The sequence below is a fragment of the Podarcis tiliguerta genome (genome assembly GCF_965153285.1).
Source record: "Podarcis tiliguerta genome assembly, chromosome: 11".
Taxonomy (NCBI): domain Eukaryota; kingdom Metazoa; phylum Chordata; class Lepidosauria; order Squamata; family Lacertidae; genus Podarcis; species Podarcis tiliguerta.
Genome location: NC_139544.1, coordinates 62,221,237 through 62,233,938, shown reverse-complemented (window position 1 = coordinate 62,233,938; position 12,702 = coordinate 62,221,237). Strand labels below are relative to the sequence as shown.

General features: G+C 50.2%; 1 protein-coding gene and 1 long non-coding RNA gene across 4 annotated transcripts in view; one reads left to right on the top strand and one right to left on the bottom strand.

Annotated features, from left to right (window-relative positions):
- IL11RA (interleukin 11 receptor subunit alpha) overlaps positions 1 to 2,088 on the bottom strand; it is a 140,739-nt gene extending 138,651 nt beyond the window's left edge. Inside the window, exon 1 of one of the 3 annotated variants that reach the window (XR_014502795.1) lies at positions 1,931 to 2,088. The gene's annotated coding sequence lies outside the window, so the exon portion shown is untranslated. The remainder of the gene's footprint in view (positions 1 to 1,930) is intronic. The other 2 variants (XM_083403045.1, XM_083403047.1) reach the window with 2 other exon arrangements.
- The window catches only part of LOC310659622, a 325,082-nt gene that overhangs the window by 187,080 nt on the left and 125,300 nt on the right, over positions 1 to 12,702 (top strand). The window lies entirely within an intron of this gene.

The following is a 12,702-nucleotide window of genomic DNA, read 5'->3' as shown; positions in this document are numbered from 1 at the left end:
ACAGATAATAAATAAGCAAATAAATGATAAATATTATTATTACTCAATTCCCTTCCCCCAAACTCTTGCAGAATATGAGATCAATAAACCTTCCCATTTTGGAGATAAAAGACACAGGCTGAAATAAGCAGATCAGGCCTGGGGAGGGATGTGGTGGGGGTGGGCGGGAGCTGGAGGAAACTCCCAAGGGTCAGACAGAGACCCCTGGGGGCTGCATTTGGCTCCTGAGCCTAAGTTACCTTGGCCCTAGAATTGACAAGCAAAATGAACACCTTGTGACTCTTGGTCAAGGCCTAAAGTCCACAAAGGTTGGACCACACACACACACTCCTAAGGTCAAGACTCCAGCCATCTTCTGCTCTCAGTTGCCGGCCATTAGGGCTCTTTATCGCCGGACACAGTGTCCATTATAAAGACCCTCTTTGCCAGCCCAATCCTGCAGTGTGTCTTCTCTGGAATTGCAAAGAACCGTCCAGAAAACTCTCACCCCCCTCCCAGACTTCTCCAGAAGTGAGTGGGGGGTCCGGCAGCAGACACTCAAAGACGCCTGTCACCGAAAGACAACCCATTGATCTACTCATGAGCCTTCCTCCAAAGCAAGCAGCCGCCTCGAGATCGGGGCCACGCCGTGTCCCTGCGGCAGCCATGACTCCAGGCGTGCACGGAGAACGATTTGCACGTGTGTGTGTGCACCAATAGTCACAGGCCTGGAAGCCTCTGGCAGAGATTTACGAGTGTTTGTGTACTTGAGCGAAGGAAGGAAAGCAGCAGATCTCTAAACAACTGTGTCCACAGAGTTTACCTTTTCCTCTGCAGTTCCCATCACAATAAATAAAAGGCGAAGCATTTCCCAATTCCAGAAAGGCTGGGAGGACACGGACTGTGTGCTAAGCGGTGTTTTTGTTGTTAGTGCTCAGTTGCTCCCCCCCCCCTCCTTCTGACAGTCGCACCAGGGACCCAGAGAGTTGGCTGGCTGGCAAAAAGGCTCCCCCCTTCCCGCTGCGTCTCTCCCCCGCCCCCTCCCTTCCTCCTGCCTGGCATTTTACGGGCAGTGAGCTGCCTATTTCTCTCTAGTAATAAAAGTTGGGTTGCCAGCTGCAGCTGCTGAGCGGGAGAATGGGGCGGGGGGGATGGAGAGATGGGGGAGAAAGTGGCTGTTTAGTCTCCAAGGACGGCTGCCAGGGAGGTTGGAGAGGGCAGGCAGGAGAGACCCCCAAGGCCTTTCCGGGGTGCAGAGCAGGGACTCCCAGGGAGGGGGGGCAGGAGAGAGGGAGAAAGAGAGAGAGTCTCCCCCCCCCCGCGCCACGCTGCGGCTTTTGCAGAGCTGTTTACGCGTCCTGCCAGGCAAGAAGTTGGCCTTCTCCCCTGCGTCTGGCTGGCCAGGACGGCGGAAAGTCCAGCCAGCTTGGGATTCCCATCACCCGAAAACTCCATTCCAGGCCACACAAGTCCAAGAAAAAAGGCTAGTTGCCTGGGGGAGGAGAAATGCCTTTTCCAGGGGGAGAGGCGTCTGCCTTGCTCTTTATGGGTCGGGAGAGGTGGGAAGGAACGCGCTACGGGAGGGGGCATCTCTCTCCGGGACGGGGTGGGGGGGCTGGCTTGAAAAGTCCTGCTTCTCCGGGAGAACATCAGCCCGTCTCTTGGCGCGGACACGCGGCAGTAAATAAGCAGTGGAAAGTTATTTTTTTCCCCGGGAGGGGGAGGCTCCCAATGTCTGTGCCTCCGGACCGGGGGGGGGGGGCGTTTGGACTTAACTTCCAGACTGGGGGCCTCCCTTCGGATGGGGAGGGGGCATTTCCTTGGGAATGGGGAGCGGAAGGAAGGATGGCTGGCTGTCTGGGAGGAGAAAGCGCAGCCGGGGAAGGCGACGCGCGCTTGGAGAGGTTCGTGGTTCCCCGCCGTGCGCCCATCCCGTCGCCGCGGGCCTTACCTCGTCCTCCTCCGCAGTCCCGGGGCTGCTAGGCGCGCATGTTGGCCGCGGCTGCCCGCGCTCTGCTGCCTCCGGCCGGCCGGCGGAGGGTGCCGGTGTCTCGGCTCGGCTGCCTCCGGCTGGCTCGCTCGCTCGCCCGCGCCGTCCCGCCCCGCGCTGCCGCCGCCGGCGCGGCCAATCCTGGCGGGCGAAGGCGGCGTGTCTGGCGGAGGAGGGACGGCCAGTCCCCGCGGGGCGAGCGGCGGCTCCTCTCCGGGCGCGCTGCGCAGCGCTGAGCTGCCTACCCAACTGGCTGGGTAGCTAGAGGGGAGCCCGGACGGGTGACTGGGCGCCTTCTCCTGACCTGCGCCCCGAGACCATAGCTGTCAACTTACAGATTTGAAAATAAGGGACCAGCAGCCTCGAAAATAAGGGATCAGCAGCCAAAATAAGGGATTTTGCACAGTTTATGCAGAAATCCGGCACTGATGGAGCCATGCTGCTTTTGCTGCGACTGACTGTGTTTTGCAGGGGGTTGGACTAGATGATCCTAAGGGTCTACAACTCCCACCAAAGAAGAGTGGCAGACAAAACTGATGAACGACATCGAAATGGCAAAGCTTGCAGGCAGAATTAGAAACCAGGAAGAGGACCTCTTTAATGAAGAATGGGGAAAGTTTATAATTTAGTTGAAAAGCTATTGTAAAGAGTTACATACATTGGTAGGATTGACAGAAAACTTGTAGTAAAAATTTGAACTATGGATGGACAAATGATGGACAAATGATTTATAAAAATAGAGTTATGAAAGGGATGCAGAGGGGGAAATCACTACATTAAGATGCTGCACTGGTTGGAGGGGATGCTAAGCAGCACGTCGGGGCTGCCGTCGTCCTGGCGCCAGGAGTTCCATCGGCCCTTCCCCGCCCAAGAGAGAGGGAGGGAGATTCTCACCCACGCCGCCCGCGAGCCCGGCATGAGGTGGTTGCGGCGCTGCAGTGGCCGCTGAAGCACCGCCCTTCTGCGTCCCTCCCCATCCCTTCCTCTTCCTCCTCCCGCAAGCCGCCTCCTCAGCCGCCACCGCTGCCTCTGGCTTCCCCTGGCAGCGCGGCGGAAGTCTCGCAAGAGAGGGGCTGCCTGCCTGCCCGCCACCCCCCGTCTCCTCACGACGTGCCCCTGAGGGGGAAGAGGGAGAGACGGAGACACGGTAGCTCGTGTGCGTGCTCTCTCTCGAGGTGGAGGACCCCGAGCCGCTGCTTCCCTCCCGAGCCGGGCGAGCGTGAAACCCGGGAAATTTAAGGGACATCATCAATAAGGGACAGCAGCGGGAAACGGCGCTGGGATAAGGGAGTGTCCCGCCAAATATGGGACAGTTGACAGCTATGCCTGAGACGCATTTCCATGGGTGTGAGGGGGCCAACCCAGTGGGCTCTTCTCCTGCACAAGCCCACTGCGCAAGGGCCCAGCTCTCCGAAGCGACCCTGGGCTTTTCTTGCCAGTCCTCCTTCACTTCCAATGGGATTGCGCAGGAGAGCATCCTTGATTCCCTGATTTTCTTCTCTTGGTTTATTAGCAGACCTTAGAATCAGGGGAGCAAGCAGCCCATCTCCCCAAATTTGATCTAATTGTAAGGTAATTGGAAATTGAAGCCTCTCACTTTGTCTTCATTGAAGAGACCCCAAAATGAGGAGAACAGTCGAGAACCTTCAACCGGAGTCAGGCTACAATCCTTAAATCCACTGGGAAGGAATGATACAGGCAGGAGAGCCTTCTTCTCCAACCTGGTGCTATCTATATTTTGGACTACAGTTCCCATCAAGCCACTGTGGTAGCTGGGGACTGGTGGGAGTTGTAGTCCAGCGCATCCCCGACCTGGCCACAGTGATCCATGCGACTGTCACCTCCAGGCTTGACTACAGTGGTACCTCGGGTTACATACGCTTCAGGTTACATACGCTACAGACTCCACTAACCCAGAAATAGTGCTTCACGTTAAGAACTTTGCTTCAGGATAAGAACAGGAATTGTGCTCCGGCGGTGCAGCAGCAGCAGGAGGCCCCATTAGCTAAAGTGGTGCTTCAGGTTAAGAACAGTTTCAGGTTAAGTACAGACCTCCGGAACGAATTAATTACTTAACCCGAGGTACCACTGTACTGATTCGCTCTACGCGGGGCTGACCTTGAAACTGTCCCACAAACTCCAGCGGGTGCAGAATGCTGCAGTGAGGCTCCTCACAGGGTCCCTGGCATGGGAGCATATTCACCCAGTGCTTTACCAGTTGCACTGGCTCCCGGTGGAGTATCGGGTCAGGTTCAAGATGCTGGTCTTGACCTTTAAAGCCCTCTGTGGCTTAGGGCCCTCGTATCTATGGGACCGCCTCTTCTGGTATGTCCCACGGAGGACCTTAAGGTCCATAAATAACCATAGTTTAGAGGTCCCGGGCCCTAAGGAAGTCAAACTATCCTCCCCCAGGGCCAGGGCTTTCTCAGTGATGGCTCCGACCTGGTGGAATGCTCTGTCCCATGAGACCAGGGCCCTGCAGGATTTAACCTCCTTCCATCGGGCCTGTAAGACAGAGCTATTCAACCTGGCCTTTAATTTGAATTCAGCCTGATCTTTTATTTCCCTTCTCTTCCCTCCCCCTCCCCTTTTATGAAGATCACCCGCTCTGAGACCCCACAGCTAATTCTCCCCTGGCCTCTTCGCTGGCCTAAGTAGGACCAATTCAGCCAGCTAGCCCTGGGGATTATCTAATTGATTTTTGATTTTTATTCTTATTCATGTTTTTATACTGTATTTCATGCTGCTTTTATAATTAAGCTTTTTAAAGTGTTCCCTGAACCGGGAAGGGCAGGGTATAAATAAACATTTATTATTATTATCATTATCCCGAGGGCACCGCATTGGGGAAGTCTGACTGAAATCATGGCATGGAGAAAACGAATAGAGAACAGCTTTTCTCCCTCCCTCACAACACTAGGGTTGAATTTAGACATGTATAAAAAACATTGTGAAAATGTTTTTGTTTGTTTTTTAAAAAATGTTTTTGAAAAATATATGGAATTTGCCATAGCTCACCATTGCCATCTAGTGTCACATTTGTATAATGCACTTTACGTATTATTTGCTGGGAATTGGACAAATTCATGGAGGGGAGAGCTGTCCATGGCTCCGAGCCATGATGGTTATGTTTGGCCTTCACAGCTGGAGGCAGAAATGTTTTGGAATACCAGTTGCTGGAAACTGCAGGAGGGGAGAGTTCTAGTCTTGTGTTCGAATCCTGCTTGTGGGTTTCCCCTTGGGGCATCTGGTTGGACCCTGTGAAAACAGGATGCTGGACTAGGTGAGCCATTGGCTGGATCCACCAGGATCTCCTTATGTTCTTCCATTAATGAGACTTCTGGAGTCAACGGAGGAAGCCTGAGAGCTTCTCAAGCCTGGCAAAAGCTGAGAAGGGCTTGGCCATCCACACACCTGGGCGGGTCATTGGGTTGCAAATGGTATTTTTAATTTTGAATCACTTTTCTAATTTCCGGAACTTGACATGTTGGTATTTTCAGATTTTTCAAAGCTATAAATAGCCCCACTTTCCCGTGTCTGTGGAAATATCAATTATCCTTGCTGGATTTTCCATGGGGCGGGGGAATGAAAAGGGTGCCAGCAGCCTCTGCAGGCATCCCAGTCACAACTGGTTGGCCACGGCAAGAGCAAAAACACTGGACTAGGTGGGCCCCTTGGGCCGGATCCAGCAGCCAGGACTTTTTAGTACAACCAGAAAGAAGGCTTCACAAAGGTCAACAATAAGAACATAGGAAGGTGCCTCATACAGAGATGTTGGAGATTGACCTGGCAACCTTTTGCAAGGAAAGCAAACAGGAGGGTTTCATCTTCCCAGCTCTGATGGGTATCACATTCCAATGGCAGGAGAGAGATCCTCAGCAATCAAGGAACATTTACATTATTTTGTTCTGTCCCCAAAATGGGAATAATAATAATAATAATAATAATAATAATAATAATAATAATAAAATTTATTTATACCCCGCCCTCCCCAGCCAAGACCGGGCTCAGGGCGGCTAACACCAGGTATAAAAACAACTGATTAAAATACAACTTAAAAACAAGATTAAAGTACAACATTAAAATGCAGCCTCATTTCAGTAGAAACTCAAATCGAATACTTTTTGGGGATGGGCTGTGGCGATCACACAGGGTCCCCGGACGTTTCACTGTCTATTGATCCCTGTGCAACCACTTGATTTCTCGCTGCCACCACCCAGACCCTACCTGGTACAATACTGAGTCCAGTTTATTTATTGCAGTATAACAAGTGTGTGGTTTCATAAACGGTATCGGTCCATTACAATCATGGGGTGCCTATCCAGACCTATAAGTTCTGCTACCTGCTCTCACTCACTAAACCACCTCTCAGATATTTACTTAACTTCCTAGCTCCTAACTGTTCCTGGCTCAACTTATTTCGCTACACTAACTCAACCGGGGACGCAGGTGGCGCTGTGGATTAAACCACAGAGCCTAGGACTTGCTGATCAGAACTTCGGTGGTTCGAATCCCCGCGATGGGGTGAGCTCCCGTTGCTCAGTCCCTGCTCCTGCCAACCTAGCAGTTCGAAAGCATGTCAAAGTGCAAGTAGATAAATAGGTACCGCTCTGGCGGGAAGGGAAACAGTGTTTCTGTGCGCTGCTCTGGTTCGCCAGAAGCGGCTTAGTCCTGCTGGCCACATGACCCGGAAGCTGTACGCTGGCTCCCTCGGCCAGTAAAGCAAGATGAGCACCGCAACCCCAGAGTCGGCCACGACTGGACCTAATGGTCAGGGGTCCCTTTACCTTTACCTTTACCTAACTCAACCTCCCCACAGACTCTATCCCCATTCAATCCCACTCCAACCAACTACCCAACTCCCAACGAACTCCCCTTTCGCCCCTCCCAGAGCTGGTTTTATAGTCCCTCTGACTCCACCCCCTGGGTTCTGATTGGGTAACTGGTTTAACTATTTCACCTCCAGCACTCTCATATGTTAGCCCTGGATCTGGTAGCACTGGATCTGGCCCAAAGGGGTCCCATCCAGCCTTGCGGTCTCTTCCTTGCAGTGGCCAACCAGGTGCCCAGTGTGGGAAACTTGCAAGCGGATTGGGGCACGACAGCAACCTCTGCCTTTGTGATCCTGAGCATCTGGAACGCAGAGGCCAAATCTTACAAACGAAGCCGCCAAGATGGTCAAACTCACAATGACAAATATTATGCAGTAGGATAAGCTTCGCAGCCTGAGACTTCCATTTTAGTCTCTGATTTAAAGAGTCATAAACAAGACAGTAAAATATGCTGCCATTTTTCTCTGCACCATGTGTCTCTGTACAGCCATAAATCTTGCTTTCCCACCCATTATAAAATCATCAGCATTAGGCTAGTCCTGGAGAGTCAGGAAAGGGGCAACAGAGAGAGATTCTGACCATCCTTCTTTGAAGGGGGAGGGCAGAGAGGGCCCTCTGGATAAGTTGCTGCTTGTCTGGGGAAAAATGGTCCAAAGTTCTTGCAGAATACCCAGAAGAGATTCTCTCCCATCTGCCTTGAAAGCTCATGCCTCAGTAAATCTTCTCAGCTTTGAGCCAGCCAAACATGGTCTCATCAAAATCAATGCAACAAGTCAAAATGTAACTTACTCCATCGGTTCCATTGATTTCAGTGGGAAATAGGCAGTGCTTTTTTCCTAAAAACAAATGTTATGGGGTACTCTCATTTTGCTACTTATATTGAAATACTGACCCTCAATGAAGCCAAACTTAGATTCACAAAATGTTTAGGGGTATGCATACCCCTGCGTCCCCCCCCCCCAGAAAAAAAAGCACTGGACTTAGGCATCTTTAAGTCAAGTTGGATCAGGGCCAAGGAATGCGGATGTTGCTGTTGTTTAGTTGTTTAGTCGTGTCCGCCTCTTCGTGACCCCCTGGACCAGAGCATGCCAGGCACTTCTGTCTTCCACTGCCTCCCGCAGTCTGGTCAAACTCATGTTGGTGCCTTCGAGAACACTGTCCCACCATCTCGTCCTTCTCCTTGTGCCCTCCATCTTTCCCAACATCAGGGTCTTTTCCAGGGAGTCTTCTCTTCTCATGAGGGGGCCAAAGTCTTGGAGCCTCAGCTTCAGGATCTATCCTTCCAGTGAGCACTCAGGGCTGATTTCCTTCAGATTGGATCGATTGGATCTTCTTGCAGTCCATGGGACTCTCAAGAGTCTCCTCCAGCACCAGAATTCAAAAGCATCCATTCTTTGGTGATCAGCCTTCTTTATGGTCCAGCTCTCACTTCCATACATCACGACTGGGAAAACCATAGCTTTGACTATACAGACCTTTGTCGGCAAGGTGATGTCTCTGCTTTTGAAGATGCTGTCTAGGTTTGTCATTGCTTTTTCCCCAAGAAGCAGGCGTCTTTTAATTTTGTGACTGCTGTCACCATCTGCAGTGATCATGGAAAGTAAAATCTCTCACTGTCAGTGGGACATAGGCAATGCTTTTTTCTAAATAAATAAATAAATTTGCTACTTATATTGAAATACTGACCCTCAATGAAGCCAAACTTAGAGTCACAAAATGTTTAGGGGTATGCATACCCCTGCGTCCCCCCAGAAAAAAAAAGCACTGGACTTAGGCATCTTTAAGTCAAGTTGGATCAGGGCCAAGGAATGCGGATATATAATCTATTTCAAAGTATATCTCCCCCAGGAATCTTGGAAAGCAGTTTATCAAGGATGCTGGGAACTGCAGCTCTGTAATGGGAAAACTGTGGATCGCAGGATTCTTGCTGCTGTTGGTGAAATATGAATAAGAGCCTGCTGGATGAGGCCAATGGCCCATTTAGTCCAGCATCCTATTCTCACAGGGGCCAATCGGATGCCCATTATGGGAATCCCGCAAGCAGGATTCGACTCCTGTGGCTTCCAGCAACTGAGACTGAGAAGCATTTACAGTCATACCTCGGATTACAGATGTTTCAGGCTGCATGTTTTCAGGTTATGGATGCGCCAAAACCCAGAAGTACCAGAACGGGTTACTTCCAGGTTTCGGTGCTTGTGCATCCACAGAAGTGCTAAATTGCGCTTTGCACATGTGCAGAAGCACCGAATTGCAACCCGCGTGTGTGCAGATGTGGTGCTGCGGGTTGTAAACGCTGCAGGTTGCGAATGTGCCTCCCGCATGGATCACATTTGCAACCCGAGCATCCACTGTACTGCATTGGTAGGCAAACTAAGGCCCGGGGGGCGGATCAGGCCCAATCGCCTTCTCAGTCCGGCCTGCAGACAGTCCAGGAATCAGCGTGTTTTTACAAGAGTAGAATGTGTGCTATTATTTAAAATGCATCTCTGGGTTATTTGTGGGGCATAGGAATTCATTCATTCCCCCCCCCAAAAAAAATAGTCCGCCCCCCCACAAGGTCTGAGGGACAGTGGACCGGTCCCCTGCTGAAAAGGTTTGCTGACCCCTGATTTACTGTATCTGCATAGCAGTCACGGCTAGTAGCCTCCAATTGCCTTGACCTCCTTGCCTTTGTGCAGTCCTCTTTTAAAGCCATCTATGTGACTCTTGTTTTTCCTTATCAGGCTTTTCTCGCATGCCCTGAGCCCTGTGGAAAGTCCAGCAAGAAATGAAAAGCAATAGGAAAGCCTATGGTGCTGGATATTAAGCAAAAAATAAATAAAAAGCAGAAGGGTGGGGCAGAGAGAAGAGTGTTGGTGAAACAGGAAAAATTCCTGTTTATATCTTTCGGGTGGCACTGTGGGTAAAACCTCAGAGCCTAGGACTTGCCGATCGTATGGTCGGCGGTTCGAATCCCCATGGTGGGGTGAGCTCCCATTGCTCGGTCCCTGCTCCTGCCAACCTAGCAGTTCGAAAGCACATCAAAGTGCAAGTAGATAAATAGGTACCGCTTTATAGCAGGAAGGTAAACGGCGTTTCCGTGTGCTGCGCTGGTGCCGGCTCGCCAGCTGCAGCTTCGTCACGCTGGCCACGTGACCCGGAAGTGTCTTCAGACGGCGCCGGCTCCCGGCCTCTAGAGCGAGATGAGCACGCAACCCTAGAGTCGGACACAACTGGCCCGTACGGGCAGGGGTACCTTTACCTTACTATCTTTCAATGGTCTAAAGATGGCTTGGAGGAGATGCTTTCTGGGCTTCGTTAGGTTAGATCATGCCTGGGGCAAGAAGAGATTGAAAAATGGAATCTAAAAATCCAGTTAAAAACAACAACCACAAACCCTAGAGCAATCTTTGAACTGAAATGTTTAAAATTCTGCAGCTGAGTTGAAGCTGCACAAAATTGGGATCCCTGTTTTTGCAGCACCAAGCACAGCCAGGAGAGGGCAGCACAAGTTTAGTCTAGGTCTGCAGAGATGGGAGGGGTGTGGATGAGGAATTCTGCCTGTGCTGATATTCAGCTCTGCAAAACAAGCTTCAGAAACCCTCTCAAATAAGACAGCTGCTTCAAAGTTAGTCGAAGGTGATTCTGCAAACCTGGTTGCCACTGGTATGGAAGAAAGCATCTGCCAGGAAACTCAGGCTGGGCAAGAATGTCTGTCTGCAGGGCATAAATCCTGACAAGGCAGATTATGCAGCCAAGTGAAGAAATGTGGTTCGGAGGGACTGGAGGGGCATTGTGAGCCTCCCTGCACCCAAATAATGCTTGTGATTTTGTCAGCCCCGTAAAGGTAAAGGTAAAGGTAAAGGGACCCCTGACCATCAGGTCCAGTCGTGGCAGACTCTGGGGTTGCGGCGCTCATCTCACTTTATTGGCCGAGGGAGCCGGTGTACAGCTTCTGTGTCATGTGGCCAGCATGACTAAGCCGCTTCTGGCAAACCAGAGCAGCGCATGAAAATGTCATTTACCTTCCTGCCAGAGTGGTACCTATTTATCTACTTGCACTTTGACGTGCTTTCGAACTGCTAGGTTGGCAGGAGCTGGGACCGAGCAACGGGAGCTCACCCCGCCACAGGGATTCGAACCACTGACCTTCCGATCGGCAAGCCCTAGGCTCTGTGATTTAGACCACAGCGCCACCCGCATCCCTTGCCAACCCCATAAGCAATAATAAAATCACATAATTGGAGAGTTGGAAGGGACCCTAAGAGTCATTTAGTCCAGCCCTTTGCAATTTAAGAATGGAAAGTGGTTTTTCCCCGTGACCTGCCATTGACCAATACAGAACTAATTTTAGGTGTGAGCAAAATGGGTGGGGCAGGGAGGAAGAATATAGTAATCAGGAACAATATTTCTGAGATGTTGGGGAATACAGAAGAGTTGCAGCGTTTTTTTCACCCTGGATTATATATTAGCTTCATTCCCCCCACAGAAGCAGCTTTTTCTAACGTCTCTTGGTGCTGCAACTTTCCCCTTCTCTGGAACACACACAGAAAAAGAAAAGTTTGATTATAGATTCCATTCTCATGGTATGCAATGATTTAACCAGAGCTTGGATGACCACATGGACGCTTCAGCTGAGATTCCAGCATTGGCATCCCTTCCAACTCTACAGTTCCAAGATTCTGAAATAATTTTAAATCTTTGTTCCTTGTTTGGAGGTTAGTTGAGAGTTCTCACTTATCAAAACCATCCCTTGTCATTGCTATGCAGAATTTGGGTTTTCCTGAGATTCAGCTGATGGGCAGCTTCGTAGAAAGTTAAACAGAATATGTACATACTTTTGTTCCTGGGTGAGGTTGGGCTTCCCTGATTTATTTAATTCTTACCTGGACTCAGGGCTTTCCCCCCCAGCCAGAACTCACTGGGACTCAGTTCTGACAGCTCTCAGGTAGCCACCATTGCCATTATAAGAAAACAAGATGGTGTTCATGGTGAGTTCTGGCACCTCTTTTTAATTTTTCTGGAAAAATAGCATTGCTTGGAGTCATTTTCCTTTTGGATTTTCCTGGCTCCTGCATCCTGGACACCGGACTGGTCTCTAGCAGCATACACCTAAGACCACCAGAGCCCAAATTCCTGGAATTTCATGGAGTTGGGGGCAGCTGGGATAATGTAGGAAGCTTTAACTAGAAGCCTGGAAGAATGTAGGTGGTCCCGTGTGGAATTCAGCGAAGGTTAAGTTGTACTTCACTTCAACCTTGCTTATCGCTCTTCTGCGCAGAGTTAAAAAGTGTAAGCTGCACAATCCATATAATCATTACTCTTCCTTGCATATTTCTCTCCCCCCAACATTCATTTATGCATAATGTGATTTTTCGTTGATGCTCATATCGTTCATAAACTGAAAATGCAGTTACTGGCCTTCTGTTGATGTCTTTAAAATGTATATTTGTGTAAGCTTCTCTGGTCTCGCATCCACAGCAGCCTCTCGTTCATGGAGGCAGATTAAGAACCTTGTTTTCAGAAAGGAAAGGGTTAAGCCTTCCCTTAAATAATAAAAAAGGAGAAATCTCAGGGTTTTCTTTCTACTGTATTTTCCAGCTCAGAGGAGCTGGAGTCCTGGCTTATGCTGCCCTCTGCTGGTCGTTTCTTGCATGATTCGCAGTGGGCCCATTTTTTAAATGTTATTTTTGCAGCGACCTGTTGGTTCAGAAAAAGATTTACAAACTGTGCAATCCTAGTCATGTCAAGTCAGAAGCAAGTCCTACTGAATTCAGTGGGGCTAAATCCCAGGTAACTGAGGTTAGGACTGCAGCCTTATCTCTCCCCCACCTCCAAAATAATGTACAATTGTCAAAACCGGACAGTGAGGCTTTGAGAACCCTGGATGGCGGCAGCAGCCACCAACCTCCGCCTCTTTAA